Source organism: Labrus mixtus, chromosome 23 (genome assembly GCF_963584025.1).
Source record: "Labrus mixtus chromosome 23, fLabMix1.1, whole genome shotgun sequence".
NCBI classification, from domain to species: Eukaryota; Metazoa; Chordata; class Actinopteri; order Labriformes; family Labridae; genus Labrus; species Labrus mixtus.
The window spans coordinates 102,610-117,024 of NC_083634.1; positions in this window are offsets into that span (position 1 = coordinate 102,610).

Genomic DNA, 14,415 nt, shown 5'->3' on the forward strand with positions numbered 1-14,415 from the left:
TATTTCGGATTTAAAAAAGTTGAACATTTTCACGACAGGATTTCTGCGTTAAAAAAGTCGAACATTTTCATGAAGTATTTCAGCTTCAAAAAAGTTGAAAATTTTCATTGAAAGATATCGGCTTCAACAAAGTTGAAAATTTTCATGAAAAGATTTCGGCTTCAAAAAAGTTGAAAATTTTCACGACAGGATTTCGGCTTTAAAAAAGTCGAACATTTTCATGAAGTATTTGGTCTTCAAAAAAGTTGAAAATTTTCACGACAGGATTTCGGCTTTAAAAAAGTCGAACATTTTCATGAAGTATTTCGGCTCCAAAAAAGTTGAAAATTTTAATGGAAAGATTTCGGCTTCAAAAAAGTTTAAAATTTTCATGAAGTATTTGGGATTCAAAAAAGTTTAAAATTTTCATGAAGTGTTTCGGCTCCAAAAAAGTTGAAAATTTTAATGGAAAGATTTCGGCTTCAAAAAAGTTTAAAATTTTCATGAAGTATTTCGGATTCAAAAAAGTTGAAAATTTTCAAGACAGGATTTCGGCTTTAAAAAATTCGAACATTTTCATGAAGTATTTCGGCTTCAAAAAAGTTTAAAATTTTCATGAAGTATTTGGGCTTTAAAAAAGTTTAAAATTTTCATGAAGAAATTCGGCTTCAAAAAGGTTGAAAATATTCATGAAGCAATTCGGCTTCAAAAAAGTTTAAAATTTTCATGAAGTATTGAGGCTTCAAAAAAGTTTAAAATTTTGATGAAGAAATTCGGCTTCAAAAAAGTTTTCGTAAGGGGGAGGTGTTTCGTCTTTTTTCAACTTTTTCGTGAGGGGTGGTGTTTCGTCTTTTTTCAACTTTTTCGTAAGGGGGGGTGTTTCGTCTTTTTTCAACTTTTTCGTGAGGGGGGTGGGTCAATTGAAAGTATTCATGAAGAAATTCGGCTTCAAAAAAGTTTTCGCAAGGGGGGGGTGTTTCGTCTTTTTTCAACTTTTTCGTAAGGGGGGGGTGTTTCGTCTTTTTTCAACTTTTTCGTAAAGGGGGGGTGTTTCGTCTTTTTTCAACTTTTTCGTGAGGGGGGTGGGTCAATTGAAAGTCTTCATGAAGAAATTCGGCTTCAAAAAAGTTGAAAATTTTCATGAAGTATTTGGGCTTCAAAAAAGTTGAAAATTTTCATGAAGAAATTCGGCTTCAAAAAAGTTTTCGTAAGGGGGAGGTGTTTCGTCTTTTTCCAACTTTTTCGTGAGGGGGGGTGTTTCGTCTTTTTTCAACTTTTTCGTGAGGGGGGGGTGTTTCGTCTTTTTTCAACTTTTTCGTAAGAGGGGGGTGTTTCGTCTTTTTTCAACTTTTTCGTGAGGGGGGTGGGTCAATTGAAAATATTCATGAAGAAATTCGGCTTCAAAAAAGTTGAAAATTTTCATGAAGTATTTGGGCTTCAAAAAAGTTTAAAATTTTCATGAAGAAATTCGGCTTCAAAAAGGTTGAAAATATTCATGAAGAAATTCGGCTACAAAAAAGTTTTCGTAAGGGGGAGGTGTTTCGTCTTTTTTCAACTTTTTCGTGAGGGGGGGTGTTTCGTCTTTTTTCAAATTTTTCGTAAGGGGGGGTGTTTCGTCTTTTTTCAACTTTTTCGTAAGGTGGGGGTGTTTCGTCTTTTTTCAACTTTTTCGTAAGAGGGGGGTGTTTTGTCTTTTTTCAACTTTTTCGTGAGGGGGGTGGGTCAATTGAAAGTATTCATGAAGAAATTCGGCTTCAAAAAAGTTGAAGATTTTCATGAAGTATTTGGGCTTCAAAAAAGTTGAAAATTTTCATGAAGAAATTCGGCTTCAAAAAGGTTGAAAATATTCATGAAGAAATTCGGCTTCAAAAAAGATTAAAATTTTCATGAAGTATTTAGGCTTCAAAAAAGTTGAAAATTTTCATGAAGAAATTCGGCTTCAAAAAAGTTTTCGTAAGGGGGAGGTGTTTCGTCTTTTTTCAACTTTTTCGTGAGGGGGGGTGTTTCGTCTTTTTTCAACTTTTTCGTACGGGGGGGTGTTTCGTCTTTTTTCAACTTTTTCGTGAGGGGGGGTGGGTCAATTGAAAATATTCATGAAGAAATTCGGCTTCAAAAAACTTGAAAATTTTCATGAAGTATTTGGGCTTTAAAAAAGTTTAAAATTTTTATGAAGAAATTCGGCTTCAAAAAGGTTGAAAATATTCATGAAGAAATTCGGCTTCAAAAAAGTTTAAAATTTTCATGAATTATTGAGGCTTCAAAAAAGTTTAAAATTTTCATGAAGAAATTCGGCTTCAAAAAAGTTTTCGTAAGGGGGAGGTGTTTCGTCTTTTTTCAACTTTTTCGTGAGGGGGGGTGTTTCGTCTTTTTTCAACTTTTTCGTAAGGGGGGGGTGTTTCGTCTTTTTTCAACTTTTTCGTGAGGGGGGGTGGGTCAATTGAAAATATTCATGAAGAAATTCGGCTTCAAAAAAGTTGAAAATTTTCATGAAGTATTTGGGCTTCAAAAAACTTTAAAATTTTCATGAAGTATTTCGGCTCCAAAAAAGTTGAAAATTTTAATGGAAAGATTTCGGCTTCAAAAAAGTTTAAAATTTTCATGAAGTATTTCGGATTCAAAAAAGTTGAAAATTTTCATGAAGTATTTCGGCTCCAAAAAAGTTGAAAATTTTAATGGAAAGATTTCGGCTTCAAAAAAGTTTAAAATTTTCATGAAGTATTTCGGATTCAAAAAAGTTTAAAATTTTCATGAAGTATTTCGGCTCCAAAAAAGTTGAAAATTTTAATGGAAAGATTTCGGCTTCAAAAAAGTTTAAAATTTTCATGAAGTATTTCGGATTCAAAAAAGTTGAAAACTTTCAAGAAAGGATTTCGGCTTTAAAAAAGTCGAACATTTTCATGAAGTATTTCGGCTTCAAAAAAGTTGAAAATTTTCACGACAGGATTTCGGCTTTAAAAAAGTCGAACATTTTCATGAAAAGATTTCGGCTTCAAAAAAGTTGAACATTTTCACGACAGGATTTCTGCGTTAAAAAAGTCGAACATTTTCATGAAGTATTTCAGCTTCAAAAAAGTTGAAAATTTTCATGAAAAGATTTCGGCTTCAAAAAAGTTGAAAATTTTCATGAAAAGATTTCGGCTTCAAAAAAGTTGAAAATTTTCACGACAGGATTTCGGCGTTAAAAAAGTCGAACATTTTCATGAAGTATTTCGACTTCAAAAACGTTGAAAATTTTCACGACAGGATTTCGGCTTTAAAAAAGTCGAACATTTTCATGAAGTATTTCGGCTTCAAAAAAGTTGAAAATTTTCACGACAGGATTTCGGCTTTAAAAAAGTCGAACATTTTCATGAAGTATTTGGGCTTCAAAAAAGTTGAAAATTTTCATGAAAAGATTTCGGCTTCAAAAAAGTTGAAAATTTTCATGAAAAGATTTCGGCTTCAAAAAAGTTGAAAATTTTAACGACAGGATTTCGGCTTTAAAAAAGTTGAACATTTTCATGAAGTATTTCGGCTTCAAAAAATTTGAAAATTTTCATGAAGTATTTCGGATTTAAAAAAGTTGAACATTTTCACGACAGGATTTCTGCGTTAAAAAAGTCGAACATTTTCATGAAGTATTTCAGCTTCAAAAAAGTTGAAAATTTTCATGAAAAGATATCGGCTTCAAAAAAGTTGAAAATTTTCATGAAAAGATTTCGGCTTCAAAAAAGTTGAAAATTTTCACGACAGGATTTCGGCTTTAAAAAAGTCGAACATTTTCATGAAGTATTTGGTCTTCAAAAAAGTTGAAAATTTTCACGACAGGATTTCGGCTTTAAAAAAGTCGAACATTTTCATGAAGTATTTCGGCTCCAAAAAAGTTGAAAATTTTAATGGAAAGATTTCGGCTTCAAAAAAGTTTAAAATTTTCATGAAGTATTTGGGATTCAAAAAAGTTTAAAATTTTCATGAAGTGTTTCGGCTCCAAAAAAGTTGAAAATTTTAATGGAAAGATTTCGGCTTCAAAAAAGTTGAAAATTTTCACGACAGGATTTCGGCTTTAAAAAAGTCGAACATTTTCATGAAGTATTTGGGCTTCAAAAAAGTTGAAAATTTTCATGAAAAGATTTCGGCTTCAAAAAAGTTGAAAATTTTCATGAAAAGATTTCGGCTTCAAAAAAGTTGAAAATTTTAACGACAGTATTTCGGCTTCAAAAAATTTGAAAATTTTCATGAAGTATTTCGGATTTAAAAAAGTTGAACATTTTCACGACAGGATTTCTGCGTTAAAAAAGTCGAACATTTTCATGAAGTATTTCAGCTTCAAAAAAGTTGAAAATTTTCATGAAAAGATATCGGCTTCAAAAAAGTTGAAAATTTTCATGAAAAGATTTCGGCTTCAAAAAAGTTGAAAATTTTCACGACAGGATTTCGGCTTTAAAAAAGTCGAACATTTTCATGAAGTATTTGGTCTTCAAAAAAGTTGAAAATTTTCACGACAGGATTTCGGCTTTAAAAAAGTCGAACATTTTCATGAAGTATTTCGGCTCCAAAAAAGTTGAAAATTTTAATGGAAAGATTTCGGCTTCAAAAAAGTTTAAAATTTTCATGAAGTATTTGGGATTCAAAAAAGTTTAAAATTTTCATGAAGTGTTTCGGCTCCAAAAAAGTTGAAAATTTTAATGGAAAGATTTCGGCTTCAAAAAAGTTGAAAATTTTCACGACAGGATTTCGGCTTTAAAAAAGTCGAACATTTTCATGAAGTATTTGGGCTTCAAAAAAGTTGAAAATTTTCATGAAAAGATTTCGGCTTCAAAAAAGTTGAAAATTTTCATGAAAAGATTTCGGCTTCAAAAAAGTTGAAAATTTTAACGACAGGATTTCGGCTTTAAAAAAGTCGAACATTTTCATGAAGTATTTCGGCTTCAAAAAATTTGAAAATTTTCATGAAGTATTTCGGATTTAAAAAAGTTGAACATTATCACGACAGGATTTCTGCGTTAAAAAAGTCGAACATTTTCATGAAGTATTTCAGCTTCAAAAAAGTTGAAAATTTTCATGAAAAGATATCGGCTTCAAAAAAGTTGAAAATTTTCATGAAAAGATTTCGGCTTCAAAAAAGTTGAAAATTTTCACGACAGGATTTCGGCTTTAAAAAAGTCGAACATTTTCATGAAGTATTTCGGCTCCAAAAAAGTTGAAAATTTTAATGGAAAGATTTCGGCTTCAAAAAAGTTTAAAATTTTCATGAAGTATTTGGGATTCAAAAAAGTTTAAAATTTTCATGAAGTGTTTCGGCTCCAAAAAAGTTGAAAATTTTAATGGAAAGATTTCGGCTTCAAAAAAGTTTAAAATTTTCATGAAGTATTTCGGATTCAAAAAAGTTGAAAATTTTCAAGACAGGATTTCGGCTTTAAAAAATTCGAACATTTTCATGAAGTATTTCGGCTTCAAAAAAGTTTAAAATTTTCATGAAGTATTTGGGCTTTAAAAAAGTTTAAAATTTTCATGAAGAAATTCGGCTTCAAAAAGGTTGAAAATATTCATGAAGAAATTCGGCTTCAAAAAAGTTTAAAATTTTCATGAAGTATTGAGGCTTCAAAAAAGTTTAAAATTTTGATGAAGAAATTCGGCTTCAAAAAAGTTTTCGTAAGGGGGAGGTGTTTCGTCTTTTTTCAACTTTTTCGTGAGGGGTGGTGTTTCGTCTTTTTTCAACTTTTTCGTAAGGGGGGGTGTTTCGTCTTTTTTCAACTTTTTCGTGAGGGGGGTGGGTCAATTGAAAGTATTCATGAAGAAATTCGGCTTCAAAAAAGTTTTCGCAAGGGGGGGGTGTTTCGTCTTTTTTCAACTTTTTCGTAAGGGGGGGGTGTTTCGTCTTTTTTCAACTTTTTCGTAAAGGGGGGGTGTTTCGTCTTTTTTCAACTTTTTCGTGAGGGGGGTGGGTCAATTGAAAGTCTTCATGAAGAAATTCGGCTTCAAAAAAGTTGAAAATTTTCATGAAGAAATTCGGCTTCAAAAAAGTTTTCGTAAGGGGGAGGTGTTTCGTCTTTTTTCAACTTTTTCGTGAGGGGGGGTGTTTCGTCTTTTTTCAACTTTTTCGTGAGGGGGGGGTGTTTCGTCTTTTTTCAACTTTTTCGTAAGAGGGGGGTGTTTCGTCTTTTTTCAACTTTTTCGTGAGGGGGGTGGGTCAATTGAAAATATTCATGAAGAAATTCGGCTTCAAAAAAGTTTAAAATTTTCATGAAGAAATTCGGCTTCAAAAAGGTTGAAAATATTCATGAAGAAATTCGGCTACAAAAAAGTTTAAAATTTTCATGAAGTATTTAGGCTTCAAAAAAGTTGAAAATTTTCATGAAGAAATTCGGCTTCAAAAAAGTTTTCGTAAGGGGGAGGTGTTTCGTCTTTTTTCAACTTTTTCGTGAGGGGGGGTGTTTCGTCTTTTTTCAAATTTTTCGTAAGGGGGGGTGTTTCGTCTTTTTTCAACTTTTTCGTAAGGTGGGGGTGTTTCGTCTTTTTTCAACTTTTTCGTAAGAGGGGGGTGTTTTGTCTTTTTTCAACTTTTTCGTGAGGGGGGTGGGTCAATTGAAAATATTTATGAAGAAATTCGGCTTCAAAAAACTTGAAAATTTTCATGAAGTATTTGGGCTTTAAAAAAGTTTAAAATTTTTATGAAGAAATTCGGCTTCAAAAAGGTTGAAAATATTCATGAAGAAATTCGGCTTCAAAAAAGTTTAAAATTTTCATGAATTATTGAGGCTTCAAAAAAGTTTAAAATTTTCATGAAGAAATTCGGCTTCAAAAAAGTTTTCGTAAGGGGGAGGTGTTTCGTCTTTTTTCAACTTTTTCGTGAGGGGGGGTGTTTCGTCTTTTTTCAACTTTTTCGTAAGGGGGGGGTGTTTCGTCTTTTTTCAACTTTTTCGTGAGGGGGGGTGGGTCAATTGAAAATATTCATGAAGAAATTCGGCTTCAAAAAAGTTGAAAATTTTCATGAAGTATTTGGGCTTCAAAAAAGTTTAAAATTTTCATGAAGGAATTCGGCTTCAAAAAAGTTTTCGTAAGGGGGAGGTGTTTCGTCTTTTTTCAACTTTTTCGTGAGGGGGGGTGTTTCGTCTTTTTTCATCTTTTTCGTGAGGGGGGTGGGTCAATTGAAAGTATTCATGAAGAAATTCGGCTTCAAAAAAGTTTTCGCAAGGGGGGGGTGTTTCGTCTTTTTTCAACTTTTTCGTGAGGGGGGGTTTTTCGTCTTTTTTCAACTTTTTCTTAAAGGGGGGGTGTTTCGTCTTTTTTCAACTTTTTCGTAAGAGGGGGGTGTTTCGTCTTTTTTCAACTTTTTCGTGAGGGGGGGTGGGTCAATTGAAAATATTCATGAAGAAATTCGGCTTCAAAAAAGTTGAAAATTTTCATGAAGTATTTGGGCTTCAAAAAAGTTTAAAATTTTCATGAAGGAATTCGGCTTCAAAAAAGTTTTCGTAAGGGGGAGGTGTTTCGTCTTTTTTCAACTTTTTCGTGAGGGGGGGTGTTTCGTCTTTTTTCATCTTTTTCGTGAGGGGGGTGGGTCAATTGAAAGTATTCATGAAGAAATTCGGCTTCAAAAAAGTTTTCGTAGGGGGGAGGTGTTTCGTCTTTTTTCAACTTTTTCGTGAGGGGGGGTGTTTCGTCTTTTTTCAACTTTTTCGTAAGGGGGGGTGTTTCGTCTTTTTTCAACTTTTTCGTAAGCGGGGGTGGGTCAATTGAAAATATTCATGAAGAAATTCGGCTTCAAAAAAGTTAAAAATTTTCATGAAGTATTTGGGCTTCAAAAAAGTTTAAAATTTTCATGAAGAAATTCGGCTTCAAAAAGGTTGAAAATATTCATGAAGAAATTAGGCTTCAAAAAAGTTTAAAATTTTGATGAAGTATTTCGGCTTCAAAAAAGTTGAAAATTTTCATGAAGAAATTCGGCTTCAAAAAAGTTTTCGTAAGGGGTAGGTGTTTCATCTTTTTTCAACTTTTTCGTGAGGGGGGGTGTTTCATCTTTTTTCAACTTTTTCGTAAGGGGGGGTGTTTCGTCTTTTTTCAACTTTTTCCTAAGCGGGGGTGGGTCAATTGAAAATATTCATGAAGAAATTCAGTTTCAAAAAAGTTTAAAATTTTCATGAAGTATTTGGGCTTCAAAAAAGTTTAAAATTTTCATGAAGAAATTCGGCTTCAAAAAGGTTGAAAATATTCATGAAGAAATTCGGCTTCAAAAAAGTTTAAAATTTTGATGAAGTATTTCGGCTTCAAAAAAGTTGAAAATTTTCATGAAGAAATTCGGCTTCAAAAAAGTTTTCGTAAGGGGGAGGTGTTTCATCTTTTTTCAACTTTTTCGTGAGGGGGGGTGTTTCGTCTTTTTTCAACTTTTTCGTAAGGGGGGGTGTTTCGTCTTTTTTCAACTTTTTCGTGAGGGGGGTGGGTCAATTGAAAGTATTCATGAAGAAATTCGGCTTCAAAAAAGTTGAAAATTTTCATGAAGTATTTGGGCTTCAAAAAAGTTGAAAATTTTCATGAAGAAATTCGGATTCAAAAAAGTTTTCGCAAGGGTGTTTCGTCTTTTTTCAACTTTTTCGTAAGAGGGGTGTGTTTCATCTTTTTTCAACTTTTTCGTGAGGGGGGTGGGTCAATTGAAAATATTCATGAAGAAATTCAACTTCAAAAAAGTTGAAAATTTTCATGAAGTATTTCGGCTTCAAAAAAGTTGAAAATTTTCATGAAGAAATTCGGCTTCAAAAAAGTTTTCGTAAGGGGGAGGTGTTTCATCTTTTTTCAACTTTTTCGTGAGGGGGGGTGTTTCGTCTTTTTTCAACTTTTTCGTAAGGGGGGGTGTTTCGTCTTTTTTCAACTTTTTCGTGAGGGGGGTGGGTCAATTGAAAGTATTCATGAAGAAATTCGGCTTCAAAAAAGTTGAAAATTTTCATGAAGTATTTGGGCTTCAAAAAAGTTGAAAATTTTCATGAAGAAATTCGGATTCAAAAAAGTTTTCGCAAGGGTGTTTCGTCTTTTTTCAACTTTTTCGTAAGAGGGGTGTGTTTCGTCTTTTTTCAACTTTTTCGTGAGGGGGGTGGGTCAATTGAAAATATTCATGAAGAAATTCAACTTCAAAAAAGTTGAAAATTTTCATGAAGTATTTAGGCTTCAAAAAAGTTTAAAATTTTCATGAAGAAATTCGGCTTCAAAAAAGTTTTCGTAAGGGGGAGGTGTTTCGTCTTTTTTCAACTTTTTCGTGAGGGGGGGTGTTTCGTCTTTTTTCAACTTTTTCGTAAGGGGGGGTGTTTCGTTTTTTTTCAACTTTTTCGTAAGGGGGGGTGTTTCGTCTTTTTTCAACTTTTTCGTGAGAGGGTGGTGTTTCGTCTTTTTTCAACTTTTTCGTGAGGGGGTGGGTCAATTGAAAGTATTCATGAAGAAATTCGGCTTCAAAAAAGTTGAAAATTTTCATGAAGTATTTGGGCTTCAAAAAAGTTGAAAATTTTCATGAAGAAATTCGGCTTCAAAAAGGTTGAAAATATTCATGAAGAAATTCGGCTTCGAAAAAGTTTAAAATTTTCATGAAGTATTGAGGCTTCAAAAAAGTTTAAAATTTTCATGAAGAAATTCGGCTTCAAAAAAGTTTTCGCAAGGGGGGGGTGTTTCGTATTTTTTCAACTTTTTCCTAAGGGGGGGGTGTTTCGTCTTTTTTCAACTTTTTCGTGAGGGGGGGGTGTTTCGTCTTTTTTCAACTTTTTCGTAAGAGGGGGGTGTTTCGTCTTTTTTCAACTTTTTCGTGAGGGGGGTGGGTCAATTGAAAATATTCATGAAGAAATTCGGCTTCAAAAAAGTTAAAAATTTTCATGAAGTATTTGGGCTTCAAAAAAGTTGAAAATTTTCATGAAGAAATTCGGCTTCAAAAAGGTTGAAAATATTCATGAAGAAATTCGGCTTCGAAAAAGTTTAAAATTTTCATGAAGTATTGAGGCTTCAAAAAAGTTTAAAATTTTCATGAAGAAATTCGGCTTCAAAAAAGTTTTCGTAAGCGGGAGGTGTTTCGTCTTTTTTCAATTTTTCGTGAGGGGGGGTGTTTCGTCTTTTTTCAACTTTTTCGTAAGGGGGGGTGTTTCGTCTTTTTTCAACTTTTTCGTAAGCGGGGGTGGGTCAATTGAAAATATTCATGAAGAAATTTGTCTTCAAAAAAGATGAAAATTTTCATAAAGTATTTAGGCTTCGAAAAAGTTGAAAATTTTCATGAAGAAATTCGGATTCAAAAAAGTTTTCGCAAGGGGGGGGTGTTTCGTCTTTTTTCAACTTTTTCGTAAGGGGGGGGTGTTTCGTCTTTTTTCAACTTTTTCGTAAAGGGGGGGTGTTTCGTCTTTTTTCAACTTTTTCGTAAGAGGGGGGTGTTTCGTCTTTTTTCAACTTTTTCGTGAGGGGGGGTGGGTCAATTGAAAATATTCATGAAGAAATTCGGCTTCAAAAAGGTTGAAAATATTCATGAAGAAATGCGGCTTCAAAAAAGATTAAAATTTTCATGTAGTATTTAGGCTTCAAAAAAGTTGAAAATTTTCATCAAGAAATTGGGCTTCAAAAAGGTTGAAAATATTCATGAGGAAATTCGGCTTCAAAAAAGTTTAAAATTTTCATGAAGTATTGAGGCTTCAAAAAAGTTTAAAATTTTCATGAAGAAATTCGGCTTCAAAAAAGTTTTCGTAACTGGGAGGTGTTTCGTCTTTTTTCAACTTTTTCGTGAGGGGGGGTGTTTCGTCTTTTTTCAACTTTTTCGTAAGGGGGGGGTGTTTCGTCTTTTTTCAACTTTTTCGTAAGAGGGGGGTGTTTCGTCTTTTTTCAACTTTTTCGTGAGGGGGGTGGGTCAATTGAAAGTATTCATGAAGAAATTCGGCTTCAAAAAAGTTGAAGATTTTCATGAAGTATTTGGGCTTCAAAAAAGTTGAAAACTTTCATTAAGAAATTCGGCTTCAAAAAAGTTTTCGCAAGGGGGGGGTGTTTCGTCTTTTTTCAACTTTTTCGTAAGGGGGGGGTGTTTCGTCTTTTTTCAACTTTTTCGTAAGAGGGGGGTGTTTCGTCTTTTTTCAACTTTTTCGTGAGGGGGGGTGGGTCAATTGAAAATATTCATGAAGAAATTCGGCTTCAAAAAAGTTGAAATTTTTCATGAAGTATTTGGGCTTCAAAAAATTTAAAATTTTCATTAAGAAATTCGGCTTCAAAAAAGTTTAAAATTTTCATGAAGAAATTCGGATTCAAAAAAGTTTTCGCAAGGGTGTTTCGTCTTTTTTCAACTTTTTCGTAAGAGGGGTGTGTTTCATCTTTTTTCAACTTTTTCGTGAGGGGGGTGGGTCAATTGAAAATATTCATGAAGAAATTCAACTTCAAAAAAGTTGAAAATTTTCATGAAGTATTTCGGCTTCAAAAAAGTTGAAAATTTTCATGAAGAAATTCGGCTTCAAAAAAGTTTTCGTAAGGGGGAGGTGTTTCATCTTTTTTCAACTTTTTCGTGAGGGGGGGTGTTTCGTCTTTTTTCAACTTTTTCGTAAGGGGGGGTGTTTCGTCTTTTTTCAACTTTTTCGTGAGGGGGGTGGGTCAATTGAAAGTATTCATGAAGAAATTCGGCTTCAAAAAAGTTGAAAATTTTCATGAAGTATTTGGGCTTCAAAAAAGTTGAAAATTTTCATGAAGAAATTCGGATTCAAAAAAGTTTTCGCAAGGGTGTTTCGTCTTTTTTCAACTTTTTCGTAAGAGGGGTGTGTTTCGTCTTTTTTCAACTTTTTCGTGAGGGGGGTGGGTCAATTGAAAATATTCATGAAGAAATTCAACTTCAAAAAAGTTGAAAATTTTCATGAAGTATTTAGGCTTCAAAAAAGTTTAAAATTTTCATGAAGAAATTCGGCTTCAAAAAAGTTTTCGTAAGGGGGAGGTGTTTCGTCTTTTTTCAACTTTTTCGTGAGGGGGGGTGTTTCGTCTTTTTTCAACTTTTTCGTAAGGGGGGGTGTTTCGTTTTTTTTCAACTTTTTCGTAAGGGGGGGTGTTTCGTCTTTTTTCAACTTTTTCGTGAGAGGGTGGTGTTTCGTCTTTTTTCAACTTTTTCGTGAGGGGGTGGGTCAATTGAAAGTATTCATGAAGAAATTCGGCTTCAAAAAAGTTGAAAATTTTCATGAAGTATTTGGGCTTCAAAAAAGTTGAAAATTTTCATGAAGAAATTCGGCTTCAAAAAGGTTGAAAATATTCATGAAGAAATTCGGCTTCGAAAAAGTTTAAAATTTTCATGAAGTATTGAGGCTTCAAAAAAGTTTAAAATTTTCATGAAGAAATTCGGCTTCAAAAAAGTTTTCGCAAGGGGGGGGTGTTTCGTATTTTTTCAACTTTTTCCTAAGGGGGGGGTGTTTCGTCTTTTTTCAACTTTTTCGTGAGGGGGGGGTGTTTCGTCTTTTTTCAACTTTTTCGTAAGAGGGGGGTGTTTCGTCTTTTTTCAACTTTTTCGTGAGGGGGGTGGGTCAATTGAAAATATTCATGAAGAAATTCGGCTTCAAAAAAGTTAAAAATTTTCATGAAGTATTTGGGCTTCAAAAAAGTTGAAAATTTTCATGAAGAAATTCGGCTTCAAAAAGGTTGAAAATATTCATGAAGAAATTCGGCTTCGAAAAAGTTTAAAATTTTCATGAAGTATTGAGGCTTCAAAAAAGTTTAAAATTTTCATGAAGAAATTCGGCTTCAAAAAAGTTTTCGTAAGCGGGAGGTGTTTCGTCTTTTTTCAATTTTTCGTGAGGGGGGGTGTTTCGTCTTTTTTCAACTTTTTCGTAAGGGGGGGTGTTTCGTCTTTTTTCAACTTTTTCGTAAGCGGGGGTGGGTCAATTGAAAATATTCATGAAGAAATTTGTCTTCAAAAAAGATGAAAATTTTCATAAAGTATTTAGGCTTCGAAAAAGTTGAAAATTTTCATGAAGAAATTCGGATTCAAAAAAGTTTTCGCAAGGGGGGGGTGTTTCGTCTTTTTTCAACTTTTTCGTAAGGGGGGGGTGTTTCGTCTTTTTTCAACTTTTTCGTAAAGGGGGGGTGTTTCGTCTTTTTTCAACTTTTTCGTAAGAGGGGGGTGTTTCGTCTTTTTTCAACTTTTTCGTGAGGGGGGGTGGGTCAATTGAAAATATTCATGAAGAAATTCGGCTTCAAAAAGGTTGAAAATATTCATGAAGAAATGCGGCTTCAAAAAAGATTAAAATTTTCATGTAGTATTTAGGCTTCAAAAAAGTTGAAAATTTTCATCAAGAAATTGGGCTTCAAAAAGGTTGAAAATATTCATGAGGAAATTCGGCTTCAAAAAAGTTTAAAATTTTCATGAAGTATTGAGGCTTCAAAAAAGTTTAAAATTTTCATGAAGAAATTCGGCTTCAAAAAAGTTTTCGTAACTGGGAGGTGTTTCGTCTTTTTTCAACTTTTTCGTGAGGGGGGGTGTTTCGTCTTTTTTCAACTTTTTCGTAAGGGGGGGGTGTTTCGTCTTTTTTCAACTTTTTCGTAAGAGGGGGGTGTTTCGTCTTTTTTCAACTTTTTCGTGAGGGGGGTGGGTCAATTGAAAGTATTCATGAAGAAATTCGGCTTCAAAAAAGTTGAAGATTTTCATGAAGTATTTGGGCTTCAAAAAATTTAAAATTTTCATTAAGAAATTCGGCTTCAAAAAAGTTTAAAATTTTCATGAAGAAATTCGGCTTCAAAAAAGTTGAAAATTTTCATGAAGTATTTGGGCTTGAAATTTTTTTTAAATTTTCATGAAGAAATTCGGCTTCAAAAAAGTTGAAAATTTTCATGAAGAAATTCGGCTTCAAAAAAGTTGAAAATTTTCATGAAGTATTTGGGCTTCAAAAAAGTTGAAAATTTTCATGAAGTATTTGGGCTTGAAATTTTTTTTAAATTTTCATGAAGAAATTCGGCTTCAAAAAAGTTGAAAATTTTCATGAAGAAATTCGGCTTCAAAAAAGTTGAAAATTTTCATGAAGTATTTGGGCTTCAAAAAAGTTGAAAATTTTCATGAAGAAATTCGGCTTCAAAAAAGTTTTCGCAAGGGGGGGGGTGTTTCGTCTTTTTTCAATTTTTCGTGAGGGGGGGTGTTTCGTCTTTTTTCAACTTTTTCGTAAGGGGGGGTGTTTCGTCTTTTTTCAACTTTTTCGTAAGCGGGGGTGGGTCAATTGAAAATATTCATGAAGAAATTTGTCTTCAAAAAAGATGAAAATTTTCATAAAGTATTTAGGCTTCGAAAAAGTTGAAAATTTTCATGAAGAAATTCGGATTCAAAAAAGTTTTCGCAAGGGGGGGGTGTTTCGTCTTTTTTCAACTTTTTCGTAAGGGGGGGGTGTTTCGTCTTTTTTCAACTTTTTCGTAAAGGGGGGGTGTTTCGTCTTTTTTCAACTTTTTCGTAAGAGGGGGGTGTTTCGTCTTTTTTCAACTTTTTCGTGAGGGGGG